Source organism: Mustela nivalis, assembly GCF_964662115.1.
Source record: "Mustela nivalis genome assembly, chromosome: 6".
NCBI classification, from domain to species: domain Eukaryota; kingdom Metazoa; phylum Chordata; class Mammalia; order Carnivora; family Mustelidae; genus Mustela; species Mustela nivalis.
The window spans coordinates 46,656,971-46,680,227 of record NC_139025.1 but is presented as its reverse complement, the minus strand read 5'-3'; the positions used below and the strand labels follow the sequence as shown (position 1 = coordinate 46,680,227).

General features: G+C 39.2%; 1 protein-coding gene across 1 annotated transcript in view; it reads left to right on the top strand.

Annotated features, from left to right (window-relative positions):
* Nucleotides 1-22,554, top strand: part of PTGDR (prostaglandin D2 receptor) — a 33,806-nt gene extending 11,252 nt beyond the window's left edge. Inside the window, exon 3 of the mRNA XM_082735178.1 lies at nucleotides 16,414-22,554. The gene's annotated coding sequence lies outside the window, so the exon portion shown is untranslated. The remainder of the gene's footprint in view (nucleotides 1-16,413) is intronic.
* The last annotated feature ends 703 nt before the right edge of the window (nucleotides 22,555-23,257 follow it).

The window sequence follows — 23,257 nt, the reverse complement described above, 5'->3', positions numbered from 1 at the left end:
TGGAAAAAATCAATCAAAGAATCAGAAGTGTGTGGGCTGCCTGGGTGGCTCAGTTGGTTAAGCAGCTGCCTTCAGCTCAGGTCATGATCTCAGGGCCCTGGGATCCAGCCCCACATTGGGCTCCCTGCTCAGTGGAGAGCCTGCTTCTCTCTCTCCTCTGCCTGCTGCTCTGCCTACTTGTACTCTCTATCTCTGTGCCAAGTAAATAAAACCTTAAAAAAAAAAAAAAAAAGAATCAGAATGTGAAGCACAGTTAACCTTTTAATACAGACTTTCCCCATAATTCTTTGCATTTTTCAAGTTTTAAATTAAGTCCATATTTCTTTTACATAAAATTATTTTTTAAAAGAATGACTAGAAATTAGCCAAGCAACCATAGGGGAAAGACATGAAGGAAGGAAAGGCTTTCTAGTTTAAATGAATAGTATGTACAAAGCCATTAGGACATGTCCAGGCTTACTTAGTAGCTCCATTTGGCAGAAGCTTGGGAATGGTGAGCAAAGGTGGCCAAAAAGCTGAAAAGAGAGACAGGTTTCTCATAGCATATAGAATGGTGAGTGCAGTGGTGGAAGGTTGGAGACTTGGAAGCCAGTGTGCAAACAGATTGGAATTTGAGGAAGATTGTGCTGGTGACATGAACTGTGAGTGGGACAGGAAGGGCACCAGGTGGAGGGGAGAAGGTGCGCTGGAGCCCCATGCATTTGTGCAGTCCGTGCACTAGACCAGGGCGCTGGCTAAGTGAGCGGGACTGAAATAGAGCCCAGCCCTGCTCACCTGGCTGAGGGCTACTTCAGTTCAGAGGAATGGGCCCCTTCTTACGATCTTTCTACTTGGAGGGGCACAGAGACCCACATACGCAGGCCTGGGAGTGCCCAGCTGCAAGGGAGGGAAGCAGGTGAGGAGGAGCTGAACTCAGGCAGTGGGAAGGGAGATGTGATTCACACAGCGTTTTAGTAGGTAGAGCTGACGGGAAGGATTCCAATTTATGATTCAGTCAGGCCTTTTGTTTCTCTTTCAGTTGCATATATTTGGCCATTTTCTGCTTCTTTATTTCAGTACACTCAAGAACAGTTAGGAAAGGGGAAAATTCTGAGAAAAGTCCTTCTCCCTACTTTTTTTTTTATTATATTGCTAGTTCTCTGGAACAGAGGGTGGCAACCACTGATTCCAGTGAAGTTGCTGGATTACCTGTGGCTTTTAATTACATACTACCCAGCCAAGACAACACATGGCCACCTATTAGGATGGTTAATTTAGTTCCAGTAATCTGTCAAAAGCTGACTGGGCCAGGTATTCTTGAAACTTTATCCCCTAAAGAAGGAGTCCCACAAACAGTAAGCACTTGGATCACCCCAGGCACTCACTAGCCACACAGCCTGCTTGCACCTTTGACTGAAGATCTCTGTGTTCCAGACCAGTGCTGCTCAGCGTCAGCACCTCCTGGAATGTGTCCAGCCCCACCTCAGACTTACTGAATCAGAGTCTCCTGGGGTGGGCCCAGCAAACTGTGTCTTCACATGCCCTTCGCGTGATCAAGTTTGTGAACCTCTGCTCCATGCAAAAAGGAGAGAACAACAAAAATCTGCAATAGACTCTGTTCCTAATGTTTCTCCAACCTGATTCTCCAATCTTTTCAGCTGCAGCTAATCACTCACACCTGACTCCCAATAGCATTTTTTACTTGGAATGTTCTTAAGGCAGTTACAACATTTCCATACAGGCAGCCATCACTGACCCTTCCATATGCTTACTACCAAGCATGATGGGACTTTGGCCCACATGTGTTCCTTCATAGCCTCCTGCAGATGCACGTTGATGTCTCAGGCTAACGGTGGTTCTGTTGTGAAAGAAAACCACCTAAAAGACATTCATTCACAGAAATATTATCAGAGATGATATATAAAGGTGAGCTTTCATTTAGAATTTAATAGTTTTTTAGCTCTGTAGAGAATAGAAATCTCCAATAAAATATGTAAAGCTATTCTTAAACTTTTATAATTTAACTTTTAAAAATATTTTTAAAAACACATCATACATTTCATCTTCCCTTCCAGGCTTTAAAAGGTGGATGCGGGGCTAGATATTACCTATTTTTCTTTTTTTCCCTTAATAACTGACAGGGACTATAGAAAGGTTAAAAATATTTATTGAATAAAAGGTGTTTTCTCCCATGACTTCTGAAAAACATTAATCATATTCAATAAGAGGGTGCAGTAACTTGGTCAGAGAGCCCTCTATCTGACAGGCATGTGCTTGTTCCAGCATATAAGATTTTTCTCATAGGCCATTCAAAGGTGAAAATAATAAATGCAGGAGAAAATATTTTTGTTCCACATTTTCCTACTGCTGCACATTGTGGAAATTAACATGTGTTTTAGTTTTATCCAGGAAATGCAAGCTGTAGTTAACAATGTAAAAAATATAGTAGGCAATTTTAAGATTGTAAAAGCAATTTTGCCTTACAGGAGTAGACTGTTTTCTGCCCCCCCCTTTTTTTTTTCTTTCTTTTAGGATTTTATGTATTTGACAGAAAGAGAGATAACAAGTATGAGAGAGGCAGGCAAAAAGAGAGGGGAAAGCAGGCTCCCCGCCAAGCAGAGTGCCCAATGGAAAGCCCCCATCCCAGGAGCCTGAGACCATGACCTGAGCCAAAGGCTGAGTGAGGCTTAATCCACTGACCCATCCAGGAGTCCCTGTGTGTTTCATTTAATAGGTCTCATGAGTGAGGCTGAAATTGTTGATTTGGTTATTCCCAGACCTGCCTGCAGGTGGAGTAAAGCTGAGCTCATAGCTAACCAATGGCATATAATTAGGACTTGTCCTCCCTGGCTTTCCACAACTCTCAAACTTGTTGAAACAAATCAGCAACTCTCACCTGATATCAGCTAGGTGAAGATTCAACCTTCCAGACAATTTTTAAAACTGCATGCACTTGGGAGTCAGTCCAATCTTAAGAATATTTGCAGTGAAGTTGTTCAGAATCCATCATGCTCTGGTTATAGAGTGTTTGGAATCAAATAAAGGGAGAATAGGAAATAAACTTAATTTTTCTTTCTTTTGCTACTTAATTGCTAAAACCGAAATCAATTTCATATCAGTACAAAATAGAATATGAAAATACTAAGTGCCAGGCAACGTAATTCATAACGAATTGGGAAGGACTTTTTAAATCTTCCCCAATTTATTTATTTATTTTTTTTAAAAGATTTTATTTATTTATTTGACAGATAGAGACCACAAGCAGGCAGAGAGGCAGGCAGAGAGAGAGGAGGAAGCAGGCTCCCTGCCAAGCAGAGAGCCTGATGTGGGGCTTGATCCCAAGACCCTGGGATCATGACCTGAGCTGAAAGCAGAGGCTTTAACCCACTGAGCCACCCAGGTGCCCCCATAAATTTTCCCCAATTTAAAGCCTACCCAGAGAATTCTCGATTAGGTTAAGAAGACAAAGAGCAATCAATGATTTACTGATTATGATTGGCACATGAAAAATAAAATGACCCACCAAAACTAAAATGGGACCAAAGATCTATCCTTCAAATGTGAATAAAAATAGTATCAGGCCAAGTAGAATTTAAGGCAGTAAAATTTTTAAATGGTTAAGTGGTTAAAAAAATCAATTTGGGCCTATAAGGTAGAATCAGTAGTGAATACCGTACAGCATGGACTTATTTTAGCAAAATAATGTGACAATAAAAATACAAAGAAAAAACACTAGAAACATGAGGAATGAAAAAAAAAATCACTGTTGGCATGGATGATTTTCCCTCCCATCAATCAAAGGTAGATCAAAGAGGCAAAAAGAAATTTGTTTAAATATATATTCCTGGGGCCACATAACTCAAAGCTTGAATTTGTATTCGGTAGGAAAAGTATATTTAGGATGGTCTGTTTTTAAGCATAGGCTATGATACAGACTCACAGTTCACTTTTGTGGTCTTAAAGTCATCTCAAGAAAATCATGCATTGGTTCTCCAGAGCAGCTCATACAGAGAGGTTCAACCAGAAGCTTGTATAACTGAGGAAAATCCATTTCATATGTAAAACTGTGGTGGGCAGAGAACATGAACAGTGTTTCAAACAGGAGCCCCAAATCAAAGTCAGAAGGAACAGAATCTCTGGCTGTTAGATGGTAGTTGGTGATCTAGCTACTTTGTGCATGCAAAATTCTGTATACTGTGATCATGGAGGGACGAGTATCCGTCAGGGTTTTGTTTGTTTAATAATAGCTAGCAATTCTCCAAGCTACAATGGACGAGCCAGCTGGTGATTTGTATCACTTGTAGTGGGCATCTTCTAATAGAGGGGCCAGTGATCGCTGTCTTGGTGTTTGTGCTTTTGTGTAATCCTTCCCCCTCAAGTGTGAGCTGGACCTAGAAACTTGCTTCTAATGAACAGAATACAACAAAAAAGAACTGGGATGTGAACATCTGGATTAAGTCAACAAAAAAGACTGGCTTTTGCCTTGCTTGTTCTAATGGAAATCAGCTGCCTGGCTGTGAGAGGCTCACAAGGCAAAAAAAGGAGGAAGGTCGCTCAGCCAGCTGCCCACAAGGAGCTAATGCCCCCAGGACAACTCGCCCTCAAGGAAATGAATCCTGCAACCGGCTAGCATTCTTGGAAGTGCAGCCTTCGGAATTCAGCCTTGAGGTAGTTCCAGTGCCAGCCAACACCTTGACTACAGTCTCGGGAGAGACCCAGAGGACCCAGCTCTGCCCGGTGCCGGGACTCCTGACCCACAGAAATGGTGAGAGAAAGTGTTTTCTTAATGCTTCTTATTAATTTGGGGCTAATTTTTCCAGCAGTTATAAATAACTAATAGAATCATTATTATTAAATTCATGGATCTACCAATGACATAAAAATCCATAGCCCGGGGCGCCTGGCTGGCTTAGTCGGAAGAACATATGACTCTTGATCTTGGGGTTGTGAGTTTGAGCCCATGTTAGGTGTAGAGACTATTTAAAGATAAAAATCTTAAAAAAAAGAATACAGAGCGTACTTTATTGATAAATGTGATACATGAAATAGTTTATTTACAAGCCTTGATATATTCGTTTACAAGGAAAATCTCAACAAAAGTAAGAAAGCACGAATTAAACAGTTCATCTTCTCTAATATGTTTTTATTTTAACTTGCAACAAAAACTCTTTAATTACTTGGAAGTTTTTCTTCTTTTGTGTATATCATACACGCTCAGTGGTGCATAAACTTGCACATACAATTTAAATAATAATTACAAAGTGAATATCCACGGGAACACCGTGCAGGTCAAGAAATAGAACATGCCACTACCAGAAGCCCGTGGTGTGCCTTCCCTGATCACAGCTCCAGAGGTAAACACTATTCTGACACTGGGGGTGCCCACGTTTTGGCTTTATTTTACCACTAATGTGTGTATCATATAATACGTTTACTGTCTCGCGCGTCTTTCTCTCTAGCTTAGCCAAATGTCTCGGGTCAGATTCCTCACATAGAAAGGCGAGGAAAGGGATTCAGGTGTATGTGATTGCGGAGCTCGTGGTCTCAGGAGAAAGGTGGGGGAGGGAAGCGGGACAGGGATAGGAGCTAAGCAGGGACGAGGTCTCTGCTTCAGCCTGATCCCCAACAGAGCTCTGGAGCATGGAAAGTATGGTGGTGGTCCCACTGAGATACTTGTGACAGCTTGTCATAAAAAGTCTTGGCCTGTGTTTATCAGGGGTGCCCTTTTGGCCAAGGGCAAATTGTCCAGAGCAGGGGACAGCTGTGAGCCATTAGCAACCAATACAGGAGCTGAGGACTGGAGCCCTGGCCTGGGAAAGGGGTTCTGGACAGCACTCATGATATATTCTGTTTGAGATTCAGCCTTGCTCTTTGTGTTGCTGCAATTCATACGTTTTCATTGGCAAATAGCATTCTGTTGTATGAATAAACGCTGTCAGTGAACATTTGGGTTGTTTCCAGATTTATCTATGACAAACAAAGAGTACCGCTTTGACTATACTTATCATGTATTCTGTTGGACACATTGTGTCAGCATATACCTAGGAGTGGAATGGCAGCATTACAGGGTATGTGTACCTCTGATTTTACTATTTATAAAAGTTGTTTTCCAGTTTACACCACACAACAGCCTTGTGTGGTAGCTCCCATCACTTTGCTTCTATTTTTGGACTTTATAGGTGTTAGCCATTCTGTTTAGCTTGTAATGGCATCTCATTAAGGATTTAATATGTTTTCTTTCTTGATAATAATGATGTTTTCATACATTTTCATATGTACGTTTTCATACATTTATTGGCTCTTTGGAAGTTCTCTTTCTTTTTTTAAAGATTTTATTTATTTGACAGAGATCACAAGTAGGCAGAGGGGCAGGTGGGGAATGGGGTGGAGGGGTAGAAGCAGGCTCCCTGCTGAGCAGAGAGCCCGATGAGGGGCTCGATCCCAGGACCCGACCTGAGGTGAAGGCAGAGGCTTAACCCACTGAGCCACCCAGGCACCCGGAAGTTCTCTTTCTATAAAGTTTTTGTTCAAGTCTTTCACCTAGATTTTTCATAAAATGTCTGTCTTCTCTTATTGAAGATGTCTGACCGACTGATACTTTGTCAGTTCTGTGTGTTGCAAAAATCTCCTTCCATTCTGTAATTGCTCCTTTCAGTATCTTTATGGTGACTTTTAATGAATACAAGTTTTCATTTTATTCAAATCTAGTTTATTAAGCTTTTATCTCATAATTAAGCTTTTTCATGTCTTGTTTGAGAATTTTTTTTTCCTAACCTGGAATCATGAAATATTTTTTTATATTATTCTATAAAAGCTTTATAGTTTTATCTTTTACTTTTGGGTTTGTTTGGTGTTTTTAGAGGAGGGGAAGGAGCAGAGGGAGAGGTAGAGAGAGAACCTCAAGCAGGCTCCATGCCCAGCACAGAGCCCTGTACGGGGCTCAATCTCACAACCCTGAGATCAGAACTTGAGCCAAAATCCAGAGTCAGATGTTTAACAAACTGAGCTATCCAGGCACCCTTTTACTTTTAGGTTTTAATCCAACTATAATTTATTTTGCATATGGTATGATGTAGGTAACTAGTTTTGTATTTTTACCAATAAATAATCAGTTGTCTCCAATTGAAATTTTCCTGGAAAGTTCTTTCTTTCCCCATTGATATTAAAGGTCTTATATTGGTCACATAGCAAGTTTCTAGATTTGTATTCCATTTCTGGTCTCTCTGTACTGTTCCAATGGCCTGCTGTCTTAGTTACTGTAGTTTTATAATACCTGGTTCATTCAGACCTCCCATCTGGTTCTTCTTGAAGCAGGCCTTCCTTTGTGTTTCCATATAAATTTTTAAATAAGTTTTCCAAGTTCCAAAACCAAGCAAACAAACAAAAACCTTTTTTAAAAAAAAATGAGATTATACTGGATCTATTGATCAATTGGGTTTATCTCCCAATTTACTTTGGTCTTCTTCAGTATCTCTTTTTATTACCTTTGTTAAAGTATAATGTACATGGAGAAAAGTAATCAGATTAAAAGCAGATGATGGAATGAATCTTCACAAAGCAGACACATGTAAGTAACCAGCACTCAGACTAAGAAACAGAATACCATCAGCATTCCAGACCCTTATTGTATGTAAGTGTTGGTGTAAATTGTACACCTGAAACTAATATTACACTGAATGTTAACTAATGGGAATTTAAATAAAAACAAACAAAAAAAAAAAAAGAGAGAGAGAGAGAGAGAGAAAGAAATGCAAATTTGGGGGCCCCCTCCCAGAACTACTGAATCAGAACTGGTGGTAGTAGATTCCAGGAACTTGTGTTACCACAACCTCTCCAGGAATTCTTTTTTTTTTTTTTTTTTTTTAATACTAGTATACTTGGCACACTACGTTGCATTAGTTTCAGTGTGCAGCAGTGCTCCGTTAATGCTCTGTTCCCCACAAGGGTTGCTGCCAGCTGTCACCATACAACGCTCTTACAATGCCATTGATTCTGTTTCCTATACTGTGCTCTTTATTCTTGTGGCAGGAGTGCCTGCTACAGTTTGGGAAGCTTGTTTTGTTTTTTTTTTCCTTCACTTGGGAAGATCAGAGGTCCGTAAAGCATAGTCAGTACTGAGTGGCATTTGTAGGAAAGCAGTGACATGTTCAGAGCAGATGCACTGTAATTTGCTTATATTTACAAAGGACACCAGCATGAAGCACGCTTTCTGATGATTGTGTAGAGGGGCTAAGCAGCATCAACCACACAGTGCTGGCCAAGGGAGGCTGTTGAGTCTCGATTTCGTACAGGGCCCTCAATCTTCAGAGCTGTCATTGTAACATTTTACACCATGGGAAGAGAGTAATACACTTCTTCGTATTCAAAACAAAAAATTCAAACAAGCAGTTCGGATTCTTTGATTTCAGTAGATCCACAAAGATGAAAGAAAACCTACTTAAGATACATAAAAGAGTATAGTAAAATGATACAGCTAATTCTTTAGATTCTGGGATGTGTTAAAACCTGAGATTATGGGCCCAAAATATAAGGGTTTCCAAAAATCTCCTCAAATAAGGGATAACCAAACTGTATATCATTGTACTATTTATGCCACAAGTTGCAGAAATAAGTAATAAAATTCACTTAGCATTTGCTGATTAAAAAAAAAGAAAGAAAGAAAAGGAAAAAAATCCTAGACCCTCAAAACTCTTTTTTTAGCTACCAACATCACTCATAAAGGGTAAGTAACCACTTTCTTGACTTCTGATATCATATATTAACTTTCTCTGCTTTTGAACTTCATATAAATAGGATCACACAGGATATACTTGGCATTTTTTTAAAAAGATTTTGTTTATTTATTTGAGAGAGAGAGATCAAAAGTAGGCAGAGGCAAGCAGAGAGAGAGGGGGAAGCAGGCTCCCTGCTGAGCAGAGAGCCCAATGGGGGACCCAATCCCAGGACCCTGGACCATCATGACCTGAGCCAAAGGCAGAGGCTTTAACCCACTGAGCCACCCAGGTGCCCCATACTTGGCATTTTTCACTCAACATTATGTTTATGAAATCCACCCATATTGTTCGGATAGTTTTGTTCATTCTCATCACTCAAGTGTATATAGTATTCCACAGCATGAATTTACTACATTAGATTAAATCATTCTGTTGTAGATGGACATATGAGTTCTTTCTAACCGGGCCGTTACAAATGGTAATAAACATTCCAGTGCATGTCTTTGGAGAGCGCATGCATGCATTTCTACTAAGGATGTAACTGTGACGTAATCGCTAGGTCATAAAGTTTTATCCTTAGTAAATACTGCCAAGCAGTCTTCCAAAATGGATTGTATCAATTTCTACTTCTACTGCAGTATTTGAAAATTCTAGTCAATTCATAGGCTCATCAGTTCTTCATATAGCCTATTTCACTTTAGCTGTTCTGGGAACACACAGTGGTATCATATTGTGGTTTTAATTTGCATATTCCTGATATGCAGCCTTTCATATGTTTATTGGCCTTCCACTAGCCCTCTGTAAAGGCTCTGTGCCCGTCTTTTCCCATTTTATAAGAAGTTATCTGTCTTTGGCTTATTGATTTATGAGAGTTTCATCATCTGAATCTATTAAGTTCTTGAGTTCTGCACTTTGGCTGGAGTGTGCCAAAATTTTGTACAGTGTGGAAATTCTAGGTAATCCAGATCTTTTTGGTTCTTAGAATTCAAAATGAGAATTTCAATAATGAAGGATACCTGAAGCCATTGTAGGTGTTTTTGTTGATTCTCATTTCCTGGTGAGCTTGATCATTATGCTAACGGCCCATATTGCTAAGATTTCTGACACCTAAAATGGGGGCTTCTTCCTCCAGAGAGGAACTGTGTTTGATAAGTACCTGTGGTTGGTTCAAGACTACTTTAAACCCATCAGGGCATAATGCTTTTTTGGACCATCCGGGTGAGGTGAATTGGAGTCACAAACCCACAATCCCTACCAGCATGTGCTTGTAACTTCCCTAGGATTAGGTTTTCTTTTATTTACTCCCTCTGCACTATTCAGCATCAAAGTATTTTTATTTTTCTGGGGGTGGGGATTAGAGAAGGAAAGACAGGGTTTACTTCTGGTTCATTCTTAATCTGAGGAAATAGCCTTTTGGGATCCTAGCCTTATGGGGGAAGGTTTCCTATGATACTCTCCATCTTTGCCAGAATTTAGACTTGAATTTAGACTTGAATTCTGAACTTGTGGACCCTGAGAGGACATAAAAAATAAAAATCAAGATTTTTTAGTTGGCAGATATTCTCAGAGGCAAAAGCAACATCTGTGTTCTGCTTTTCCCCTCTGAATTTCCATATTCATTTAGATTTTGGCCTGATAAAGCCTTCCTATCTTACCATCTTTTTCATGTTCTTCAGACTTCTGAAATCCTTGCACATTTTTTAGTTGTTTTCATCTGGAGTATTAGCCTGAATAGTCTAGCCTGCTTACCCAAAATAAGACTTTTTTTTTTTTTTTAAAGATTTTATTTATTTATTTGACAGAGAGAGATCACAAGCAGGCAGAGAGAGAGGAGGAAGGAGGAAGCAGGCTCCCTGCTGAGCAGAGAGCCTGATGCGGGGCTCGATCCCAGGACTCTGAGATCATGACCTGAGCCGAAGGCAGCGGCTTAACCCACTGAGCCACCCAGGCACCACCCCAAAATAAGACTTTTTGAAGTTTTCAGGCTCTCAAACAACTCTGGGAAGAGGAAGGGAATCTCTTAAATGAGATCACTAAAATAGTTCAATAAATAATTAAAACAAGATCCATTAATATAAAAAAATATATAGGATGTAGTCAGTTCTGCATGTTAAAGGTAAATCTATAGCAACAAATAATTTTAATATTTACAAAGGAGAAAAGAATTGCATTATTTGTAATTTTAGAAAAAGAATCCAAATCCTAAGCAAAGTGGAATTTAAAAATGACAAAGATAAATAAAGGATAAGAAATATATGTAAGTAAGGATGCCTGGGTGGCTCAGTTGGTTGGATGACTGCCTTCGGCTCAGGTCATGATCCTGGAGTCCCAGGATCGAGTCCCGCATCAGGCTCCCAGCTCCACGGGGAGTCTGCTTCTCTCTCTAACCTTCTCCTCGCTCATGCTCTCTCTCAATGTCCCTCTCTCAAATAAGTAAATAAAAAATCTTTTAAAAATATATATATGTAAGTAAACTAAAAGCTGATTCTTTGGCAGTGAAGAAAGAGGTAAGAAAGACAAAGTTAACTAATGGGGAAAACAACACAAAACAAAATTAAAGATAAAGGAGAGGGGCTCCTGGGTGGCTCAGTGGGTTAAGCCTCTGCCTTCGGCTCAGGTCATGATCTCGGGGTCCTGGGATCTAGCCCCACATCAGGCTTTCTGCTCAGCGGGGAGCCTGCTTCCCCCCACCCCTCTCTGCCTGCCTCTCTGCTTACTTGTGATCTCTGTCAAATAAATAAATAAATAAAATCTTAAAAAAAAAAAAGATAAAGGAGAAATGTAGCAACTGTAGGCTACCATTAGGCAGCTGTCATTTTCAAGGTCTCCACTGGACCACCACTGCCTGCTCCTCTCCCCCAGAGCTCTGGGGCATAGGCATTTGAGAGGAATGGCAGGAGATGAAGTCAGGAAGGTCCAAACCTTTCTGCTCTGAAGGCAGGCAGAACAGGTCCATTTATGTTGATACCAACACTTGACAAAAACATTACCGGGAAGAGATAAGCATTACAAATTTGGGGGCCTCCAAGACTACCCTCAGTTTTGAGGATTCTCTACAAGGATTCACAAGACTCAACATATAGTTGTGCTCGTGGCAATGATTTCTTAGAGTGAAAGGATACAAAGCAAATAAACAATGGGAGAAAGCATATGGAGTGAAGTCCAGAGATAACCAAGCACAAGCATCCTAGAGTCCTCTCCAGTGGAAATACACAGACATGTTTCATCCCTTCAGACAGTACTGGTGAAGTATTGTCCTCCAGGGATGCTCATTAGGGATCTGTGTCCAAGCATTTTATTGGGAGTTGCGCACATAGGCAGCCTCTGCCTGGTACATATCAAAATTTCAGACTCCTACAGGGAAAGCAGGTGTTCAGCACAAACCAATATTGCTTGTACAAACAGTGTAGGCACAGTAAACAACCCTTATCACTTAGGGAACAGTGGGAACCCTTTTCAAATCCAAGTTCCCAGGAACCAGCCACAGGCTAACCCTGTAAGCAGGTCTTCCAAGATAGCTGACTCAGACCTACTATGTTAATTCTTTCCTACACAGAATTTTATAAGAAGGAAAAGCATCATTCTTAACTAATATTATTTGTTTCTAGAAAATACAAAAGGGGCCACCCAGGTGGCTCAGTTGGTTAAGCATCAGCCTTCAGCTCAGGTCATGATCCCAGGATCCTGGGATGGAGCTCCACATCGGGTTCCCTGCACAGCAGGGAGTCTGCTTCTCCCTCTCACACTTTCTCTTCCCTCGCTTGTGTGCTCTCTCTCAAATAAATAAAATCTTAAAAAAATTATATATATGTGTGTGTGTATCTATCTATCTATATATATATATAAAAGAATCATCTGGCAAGCTGTTAAAATGAATGAGTTTATAAATATGGCTTAATATAAAATATATAAAAAATCAATAACATTTTTCTATACTAACAGCAACCTGTACAAAAACAAACAAAATGGGTCCTGTTTGCAATGGCAATTAAAACACACATAATGTTTGAGAATAATCTTAACAAGGTATATTGTGACGCATTGAAGAGGCAAATACAAATTATATTAAAAATATAAAATAGGGGCGCCTGGGTAGCTCAGTTATTAAGTGTCTGCCTTTGGGTTGGATCATGGTCTCCGGGTACTGGGGTTGAGTCCTGGATGAGGCTTCCTGCTCCTCCAGGAGTCTGCTTCTCCCTCTCCCACCCACCTGCTTGTGTTCCCTCTCTCGCTGTGTCTTTGTCTGTTAAATAAATAAATAATAAATAAATAAATAAAATCTTAAAATATATAAATATAAATACACACACACACACATATATAGAGGCACCTGGGCGGCTCAGTCAGTTGTCTCCCTTTGGCTTAAGTCATGGTCCTGGAGTCCTGGGATCGAGCCTCGAGCCTCACATAGGGCTCCCTGCTCAGCAGGAAGTCTGTTTCTCCCTCTTCCTCTGTCCCTACCCACCTCACTCCTGCTCTCTCTTGCTCACTCTCTCTCAAATTAAAAATATATAGATAGATAAATAGATAGATAGATATCTATCTTTGTATATATGAATGACTTGGAAATTGGCCAGATATTTATTCCTGATTAAGATGACTGAACATGAAAATAACTATGTCTGAATTTGATTTGTGAGTTTAATGTAACCCAATCAAAATCTCTATTGCTTTGAGTTCCTTCTTTAAAAGAAAAATATGGTAAGACTGATGAATCACAGACCTGTACCCCTGAAACAAATAATATATTATATGTTAATGAAAAAATAAAATAAAATAAAAAATAAAAGAAAAATATGTTTTTGCCTACATTGACAAAATGATCTGAAAGTTTATTTGGAAAATAAAAAGGGAAGAAATTCTGAAAAAAAAAAAAGAGTTGTGGGAGGATTAGTTCTATCCTGTTTTAATCGTCTTACAAAGATAAGGTAATTAAGACAATATAGTATTTGTACAAAGGATAACTAGATCAACAAAACAGGTCCAAATATAGATCTTACTATCAAATGACAAAAAATGCATCATAAATCAATGAAGAAAAGAAAGATTAGTCAATATATGATAGGCAAATAATTGTTTAACAATTTGAAGTGAGGCCCTAATTTGTCTTTGGAGAAATACAAGCATGTCCTATCTTTTTATCACTTTAAATGGCCATTCTGTACTACCAATTAAAGCCCCGATAGGTTTGGCTTTGAAAAGAATTTACGGTTTACAGTATTAGATGCTACTTCTGTTATGTCCAAACAATAGCTAAAATAAAAGTGCTAATAAGCCTAGGGAAAGTATAACAAAGGGTTAATATCTTCATTAGAAAATTAAGATCTATTTTTACATGAGGCAGAAGCTATAGTAGAAAAATAACCTCTCAAAGGTCACATGGCCTTAAGTAAGCTATGTAGCTCTTCTGAGACTCAATTTCCTTCTTCCTTGCAGGGTGTGACAAGGATTAAAAATATACATAAAGCTGTGAGCACAGTCTTTGACGTATTATACCTGCTAAACAAATGGTAGCTAGTTAGTAGAGGTGGTAGTATTAACAGTGAGAGCTCACAGAATAAGAAAATGTTACATCCCCAAAAGACAAATCTTTAAGAATGTGAACAGAAATTCTCCAAAGATGAAATAAAACTCTTAATCTGGGAAAAATGCTCAACCTCACCAAAAGTCAAAGCAATGCAAATTGAAACCATAAGGTAACATTCGAAAACATCTTAATAACATTTACTAAATAAAACATCTAATACCCAGGGCTGAGAGGGTTCCTGGAATTGGTATTTTCATACATTAATGATAATATACAAGTTGGTATAACCCTCTTAGAAAGTGATATGAAAGTATGTACTATCATTTCAAAAAAAGATCATATTATTTGATTCAGTGCTTTCATGTCTAACATTCAGTACTAGAACAGAATCCCACATGTGGAAATGTTACATGCAAGAAGGATGTTACGTGTAGTTATTGTCAAATAATGGAAACAACCAGCAAGGAATCATGGTTACAGTGATACTACATACAAAATACAGTAAGAGAGAAAAACAGGATCCAACATTTTCAGTGTATTGCAGTCAAAACTGGAAGGATATATTTCAAGTTGAAAACAAACATTAGAGTGATATAATTATGGAAAATTATTACTTTTATAATTTAAAACTTATAGTTAATTGAAACTAGGTTTTTCTGACTATTTCCAAATGGGTTCTTTCTCATATAAATGACATCAGAGGGGCACCTAGGTGGTTCAGTCAGTTAAGCCTCTATCTTTGGCTCAGGTCGTGATCCTGGAGTCCAGGGATGGAGCTCTGAGTCAGGCTCCCTCCTCGGGGGAGGGGGGTGTGTCGGCTTCTCTCTCTGCCCCTTTCCCCTCAAATAAATAAATAAAATCTTTACAAAAAATAAATTACACCAGAATTTAATGTCAAAACTCTTGACAAAAGCTGACAGACTGATTTTTCTATATTGCTCCTCTAGATGGAGCACAAGTACTTAAAATGTTATAACCATACATGCAGTCCAGAATTTTAGAGCTCACAACTTTAAAGATAATCTAGTGTGTTTTCTTTAATGTTAGGAATATACAGAAGGCACCCCCTAGCTACAAAACATTTATTTATTTATTTATTTATTTATTTATTTATTTAAAAAGAGATTTTATTTATTTATTTGATAGAGATCACAAGTAGACAGAGAGGCAGGCAGAGAGAGAGAGGGAAGCAGGCTCCCTGCTGAGCAGAGGGCCTGATGCAGGACTCGATCCCAGGACCCTGAGATCATGACCTGAGCCGAAGGCTGAGGCTTAACCCACTGAGCCACCCAGGCACCCCTATTTATTTATTTTATTAGCACAGCTTTTACATGAGCTAGACTTTCTCACACTTAGTATATAGTCTTGTTGAGTGGAAGTTCCCAATAGAGAGGAAGATGATAACAGGGGGAAAAAATCAAGGATGCAAACATTTCTGAAAGCCCTAATATTACTTACATAGAATCATAATCTAATAACTATCCCCTGAAACGTTAAAAAAAAAAAAAAAAAAAAGCTGTCAGCTTATTTAATGGTTTTGCTTTTTGTTTTTGTTTTTGTTTTTGTTTTTGGTATCCTGGTAAGGCTGGGCTCCACAGAGGAAAAGGTGAGAATTTTTTACTTTCATGTGTGGTTAATTGACTAGGGGGTCCACCTGCCAGGGCAAATCTGATCAAGGATCCACTTTGGGGCCTGAAATGTGTCTCTGGTGATGCCAATGGCAACAAGAGCTGGGTTTGGCTTTGGACAGTCCTTGGGTTACTTCTGGCCTGCTAGCTCTGAGTTCACTCTAAACGTTCTCAACTGTTTGTTGGATTTAAATTTTAAGACCATAATTAAGATGCATAATCTCTTTCTTATAACCCAGTTTTGCCACAAAGCCATTTGGAACCAAGAACAAAATGAAGAGCCACAGCTTCCTCAGAACTATTCCTCTATCTCTCTATACCTAGACCACAACAAAGGCATCAGATGATAGGCATGGTAGGAGACTGAGAACTTTTTTTCTGGCACTTTGACTGACAGGGAAAAACCTTCTCAGGTATCATAAGAAATATTATTAGTAGCTCTCTGGGCTCCTAGATAAAGGAGCAGAAGGTAGGACCCCTTCTCATGGAATCCAGAGGTAGAAATGGTCTGTAAAACTTTTCTATTTGGGGATAGCTTGTTCACGAGTCTTATTCCCTGTGTTAGGTGCAGTGTAATGGATGAAATAAAAAGCCAGGATCCGCAAAGGGAGGAGGCAAGATGGCAAACCAGTAGGGGACCCTGTTTCAGCTTGTCCTCTGAATTTAGCTGGATATCTACCAAACCATCTTAAACACCCATGAAATCAGCCTGAAATGTAAGTGTATATGTATGTGTGTGTGTGTGTATATATATACATGTATGTATATATATATACATATATATGTGTATATATATATATATATGGATCTCTAGAAGCAGAAAAGCAACCTCTTTCTGTATGTGTAGGATGTGTAGAGTAATGAATCTCCCAGGAGATATCAGAAGATAAACAGAACGGGGAGGGAGCATGCATAAGCTGGCTCCTGGAATGTGATATTACATCACAGCACAAAATTGGAACGCTTAGGAATCTACCCAGAGACGTCTCTCTGAAAGGGGCTCTGGAAATGACATTGTGGACTTGGGATACAAGGAGCCGCAGAGCGAAACGGGGGTCCCTGAACCAGTAAAGTATGTATGCCATGGAGCCAGGAAGGGTTATGGTCAGCCAGCCCAGGAAGGGACTCAGCTCAGATCGCCATAAACCTCAAACTGGGCCTGTCGATAATTGCTCTTCTCTTGGGCAGCCTGAAAAAAATCTTCATCCTGCACCTGGGACCTGGCAAAAACTTGCAAAGTGGTGGCAGCCCAGAAAGGTTTTACAGTGGTGCACAGACATGGTCCAGGAGCTTCGGGTGTTCCCGTGAGCCTGCGGCTGCTCACAATTTTGGAAGCACAAAGGGTAGTGTCACTCCTGGGCGCCTGGGACTACCTCTGAGAGAGTTGCTGTGGGCACACACAGGGGTCGGCTGTGGTTTTCAGTGGTGAATGCAGAAGCGGAGACTGTTTGCCCTGGAGGCTTTATTAAAGGGCAGACTATGATTTTTCTGCTCTGAGCCAGAGGTTTGGATGTGGCCATTTTTGCTCTGTCCTCTAAAGAGGAGTAAAAAGTCCCCAGGTAACAAAAGTCACACAGAAGACCAGTTTCCGCATAATCCATCCCCCTGACAGGCAGCAGGGCAACTTTGCACAGGCAGGGTTATCTGAGAAACAGCCCAGCAAGACCCTTCCCCAGAAGAAAAGCTGGAAGAACAGGTGGATGACAATCCTATGGATCCCATAGACTGTAAAATCCCAACACCAGGGGAAAATTATATAGAGAGTTCCAGGTGTCACCTCATGACTTGTTTATTTTTCAGATTAAATTCTCCTTTTCTTTTTATTTTTTCCTTTTCTTATGCTTTTTCCTCTGTTTTTTTTTCTTTTTATCTTCTCATTTCAACTACTTGCTTATTATATCAACTTATATTTTGTAGTAGCTTTTTAACTTGTATTTTTTCACATCTATATTTTTTATAGATATATGCCATGTTGTAGTCTTTTCACTATTCAATTTTACCACTCTCTCTCTCTGTGTGTGTGTGTATGTATACATATATGTATATGTATGTATACATATATGTATACATACACACACACACACAAGTGTTACTTTCCTTATAATTTTGGGACGTAGTGTCCTTTAACACAGACCAAAATACACCCAGGGACAACTGAAACATCCTGATTTGTCAACACTGAGAGATGTCCTCCCAATCCCTCCCTACCTTCTTAAAAAATTTGAAATTTTTAAAATCTTATACTTGTGCTTTATTTTGGCTTTGTTTTTTTTTTTTTTTTTTTTTTTTTTTGGTAGTAGCTTCAGACCACTCTGGATTTTGCTAGGGTGAATCTTACTTGGGTCATGGTTGATATTTTGGACTCTGCTTATTCACTCAACCATCCCTCAACAGAATGATTAGGAGTAGGAACTCTCAACAAAGAAAATAAGCAGAGACAATGTCCTCTGTCACAGAACAATGGATATGGATATAAGGAAGATGTCAGACATAGAATTCAGGAGAGTAATCATAATGTCACTAGCTAGGCTTGAAAAAAAAGCATTAGTGACAATATAGAAATTCTAAGAGCAGAAATGAGATCAATCAGGCTGAATTTAAAAATGCTATGAATGAGATGCAGTCTAAACTGGATACTGTAACAGCCAGGGTAAATGAGGCAGAAGAGAGAATTAGTGATCTAGATGATAAGCTGATGGAAAGGAAGGCAGTTGAGGAAAACAGAGATAGGCTACTAGTAGTAAGTGAGAAGAGGTTTGGAGAGATTAATGATACCATGCAATGTTCCAATCTCAGAATTACTGGAATCCCCAAGGAGGTGGGGGGGTGGTTAGAAGGTATATTTCAGCAAATCATAGCTGAGAACTTCCCTAATCTGGGAAGGAAACAAGCATTCGAGTTCAAGAGATAGAGAGGATCTCTCCCAAAATCAATAAAAATAGATCAATACCCCAACATATAATAGTGAAACTTGCAAATTTTACAACAAAGGAAGTAGTCCTGGGAATACCCAGGCAGAGGAGGTTCCTTACATATGGAGGGAGGAATATCAGAATAATGTCAGACCTGTCCACAGAAAGCTGGCAACCCAGAAAGGGCTGCCAGGACATATTCAAGGTGCTAAATGAAAAGAATGTACAGGGGTGCCTGCGTGGCTCAGTGGGTTAGGTCATGATCTCAGGGTCCTGGGATCGAGGCCCGCATTGGGCTCTCTGTTCAGCAGGGAGCCTGCTTCCCCCTCTCTCTCTGCCTGCCTCTCTGCCTACTTGTGATCTCTCTCTCTGTCAAATAAATAAATTTTTAAAAAAAAATCTTAAAAAATAATGCAGCCAAGAATACTTTATCAAGCAAGGCTGTCATTCAGAATGGATAGAGAGATAAAGAGCTTTCAGGACAGGCAGAAACTGAAAGAATACATGACCACCAAGCCTGCTCTGCAAGAAATATGAAGAGGCATTCTGTAAGGAAAGAGAGACTGCAAGAGTCACATAGACCAGAAGGAAAATGTATAGAAACAGGAACTTTACAGGCAATACAATGGCCCTAAATTCTATCTTTCAATAATTACTCTGAATGTAAATGGGCTGAATGCTCCCATGAAAAGACACAGGGATTCAGACTGGATAAAAAACAAGGGCCCATCCATACGCCATCTACAGAAGTCTCATTTTAAACCTAAAGATGCCTCCAGATTAAAAGCAAGGGGATGGAGAACCATTTACTAATGAGCTCAAAAGAAAGCTGGGGTAGCAATCCTCATTTCAGGTGAATTAGATTTTAAATCAAAGACTATAGTAAGAATGTAGAGGGGCACTATATCATACTTAAATGGTCTGTCCAACAAGAAAATCTAACAATTGTAAATACCTATGACCCCAACATGGGAGCAGCCAAATATATAAACCAATTAGTAACCAAAATAAAGAAACATTTTGATAATAATATATTAATAGTAGGAGACCTCAATATTCCAGTCACAGCAATGGACAGATCATCCAAGCAGATCAACAAAGAAACAAGAGCTTTGAATGATGCATTGGACCAGATGGACTTCATAGATATATACAGAACATTCCATCCTGAAACAACAGAATACTTATTCTTCATGAGTGCACATGGACTTTCTCCAGAGTAGACCACATACTGGGTCACAAATCAGGACTCAACCAATTCCAAAAGATTGAGATTATTTCCTGCATATTTTCAGACCACAATTCTTTGAAACTGGAACTCAACAACAAGAAGTTTGGAAGGAACTCAAACACTTGGAAGTTAAAGTATACCCTGCTAAAGAATGTTTGGGTCATCAGGAAATTAAAGAATAACAAACAATTCATTGAGACTAATGAGAATGAAAACATACTGGTCCAAAATCTATGGGATACTGTAAAGATGGTCCCAACATCGAAATACAAACCCATACAAGCCTCCCTCAAGAAAAGAGAAAAATCCCAAATGCACAAGCTAACATTACACCTAAAAGACCTGGAGAAAGAACAACAGATAAAACCTAAGCCAAGCAGGAGAAGAGAAATAATAAAGCATGGAGCAGAAATCAGTGAATAGGAACAACAACAACAACAAAAAAAAAAAAAACAGTAGAACAGATCAACAAGACTAGAAGTTGATTCAAGAATTAATAAGACTGATAAGCATCTGGCCAGACTTATCCAAAACTAAAGGGAAAGGACCTAAATCAAGAAAATTATGAATGAAAAGGGAGAGATCATGACTACCACCAAGGAAATAGAGACAATTGTTAGATCATATTACCAGCAGATATGTGCCAACAAACTAGGCAATCTGGAAGAAATGGATGCATTCCTGGAAATTTATAAGCTACCAAAACTGAAAAAAGAAGAAATAGAAAATCTAAATAGGCCAACAACCACTAAAGAAATTGAAGCAGTAATCAGAAACCTCCCCCAAAACAAGAGTCCAGGACAAGATGGACCAGGAGAATTGTACCAAATATTTAAAGAAGCAATAATACTTACTCTACAGAAGCTGTTGCAAAAACAGAAATGGATGGAAAACTTCCAAATTCATTCTATGAGGCCAACATTACCCTGATCCCAAAACCACACAAAGACCCCTTCAAAAAGGAGTATTACAACCAATATCCCTGATCAATATGGATCGCAAAATACTCAGAAAGATCCTAGCCAGGAGGATCCAACAGTATATTAAAAGGATTATCCACCACAACCAGGTGGGATTTATTCCCAGGATGCAAGGGTGGTTCAACATTTGGAAATCAATCAACATGATAGAACACATTAATAAAAGAAAAGACAGGAACCATATGATCCTCTCAGTTGATGCAGAAAAAGCATTTGACAAAATACAGCATCTTTTCCTGACTAAAACTCTTCAAAGTATAGGGATAGAGGAAACATACCTCAATATCATAAAAGCCATCTATGAAAAGTCCAGAGTGCATATCATTCTTAATGGGGAAAAACTGAGAGCTTTTTTTTTAGGGTGAGGAACATGACAGAGATGCCCATTCTCACCACTTTTGTTCAACATAGTACTAGAAGAACTATCCTCAGCAGTCAGAGAACAAAAAGAAGTAAAAGGCATTCAAACTGACAAAGAAGTAAAACTCTCTCTCTCTTTGCAGATGACATGATACTTTATGTGGAAAACCCAAAAGTTTCCACCCTCAAATTACTAGAACTCATACAGCAACTCAGCAATATAGCAGGATATAAAATCAATGCACCGAAATCAGTTGCATTATATATGTAACGGAAGAAAGAGGAATTAAGGAATCAATTCCATTTACGATCACACCAAAAACCATAAGATACCTAGGGATAAACCTAACCAAGGAAGAAAAGGGTCTATACTTCAGAAACTACAGAATGCTTATGAAAGAAATTGAGGAAGACACAAAGAAATGTAAAAACATTCCATGCTCATGGATTGAAAGAATAAACATTGTGAAAATGTCTATGCTGCCCAGAGCAATCTAGACTTTCAGTGTAATTTCTATCAAAATACCTTTGACATTTTTCACAGAGCTAGAACAAACAATCCTGAGATTTGTATAGAACCAGAAAAGACCCTGAATTGCCAGGGGAGTGTTGAAAAAGAAAACCAAAGCTGGGGTCATCACAAAGCCTTACTTCAAGCTATATTACAAGGCTGTGATCATCAAGATAGCATGGTATTGGCATGAAAACAGACACATAGATCAGTGGAACAGAATACAGAACCCAGAAGTGAACCCTCAACTCTATGGTTATCTAATCTTTGGAAACGCAGGAAAGACTGTCCAATGGAAAAAAGACAGTCTCTTCAATAACTGGTGTTGGGAAAATTGGACAGTCATATGCAGAAGAATGAAACTGGATCATTCTCTTACATGATACACAAAGAAACTCAAAATGGATAAAAGAGCTCAATGTGGGACAAGAATCCCTCAGAATCCTAGAGGAGAACATAGACAGTAACTTCTTCAACATTGGGCACAGTGACTTATTTCAAGATATTCTCTAAAGGCAAGGGAAACAAAAACAATCATGAACTTCTAGGGCTTCATCAAGATAAAAAGCTTCTTCACAGCAAAGGAACAGTCAACAAAACTAACAGGCAACCCATGGAATGGAAGAAAATATTTGCAAATGACATTACAGATAAAAGGTTAGTATCCAAGAGCTACAGAGAACTTCTCAAACTCAACACCCCAAAAAACAAATAATCCAGTCAAGAAATGGGCAGAGGATGTGAATGGACACTTCTCCAAAGAAGACATACAAATGGCTAACAGACGCATGAAAAAAATGTTCAACATCACTAGACATCAGGAAAATACAAATGAAAACCACAATGAGATGCCACCTTACACCAGTTAGAATGGCAAAAATTAACAAGACAGGAAACAAATATTTGTGAGATGTAGACAAAGGGGAACCCTCTTACACTGTTGGAAGGAACGCAAGCTGGTGTAGCCACTCTTGAAAACAGTATGGGGGTTCCTCTAGACATTAAAAATAGAACTAGCCTAGGACCCAGCAATTGCACTACTAGGTATTTACCTCAAAGATACGGATATAGTGAAAAGAGGGGCACATGCACCCTAAGGTTCATAACAGCAATGTCCATGATTACCAAACTGTGGAAAGAGCTAAGATGCCCTTAAACATATGGATAAAGAAGATATGGTTCATATATACAATGGAATATTACTCAGCCATCAGAAAAGATGAATGCCTACCATTTTCATCAACATGGATGGAACTGGAGGAGATCATGCTAAGTGAAATAAGTCAAGCAGAGAAAGACAATTATCATATGGTTTCATTCATATGTGGAATGTAAGGAATAGCACAGAGGACCATAGGGGGAGAACAGGAAAACAGAATGGGAAGAAATCAGAGAGGGAGACTAACCATGAGAGA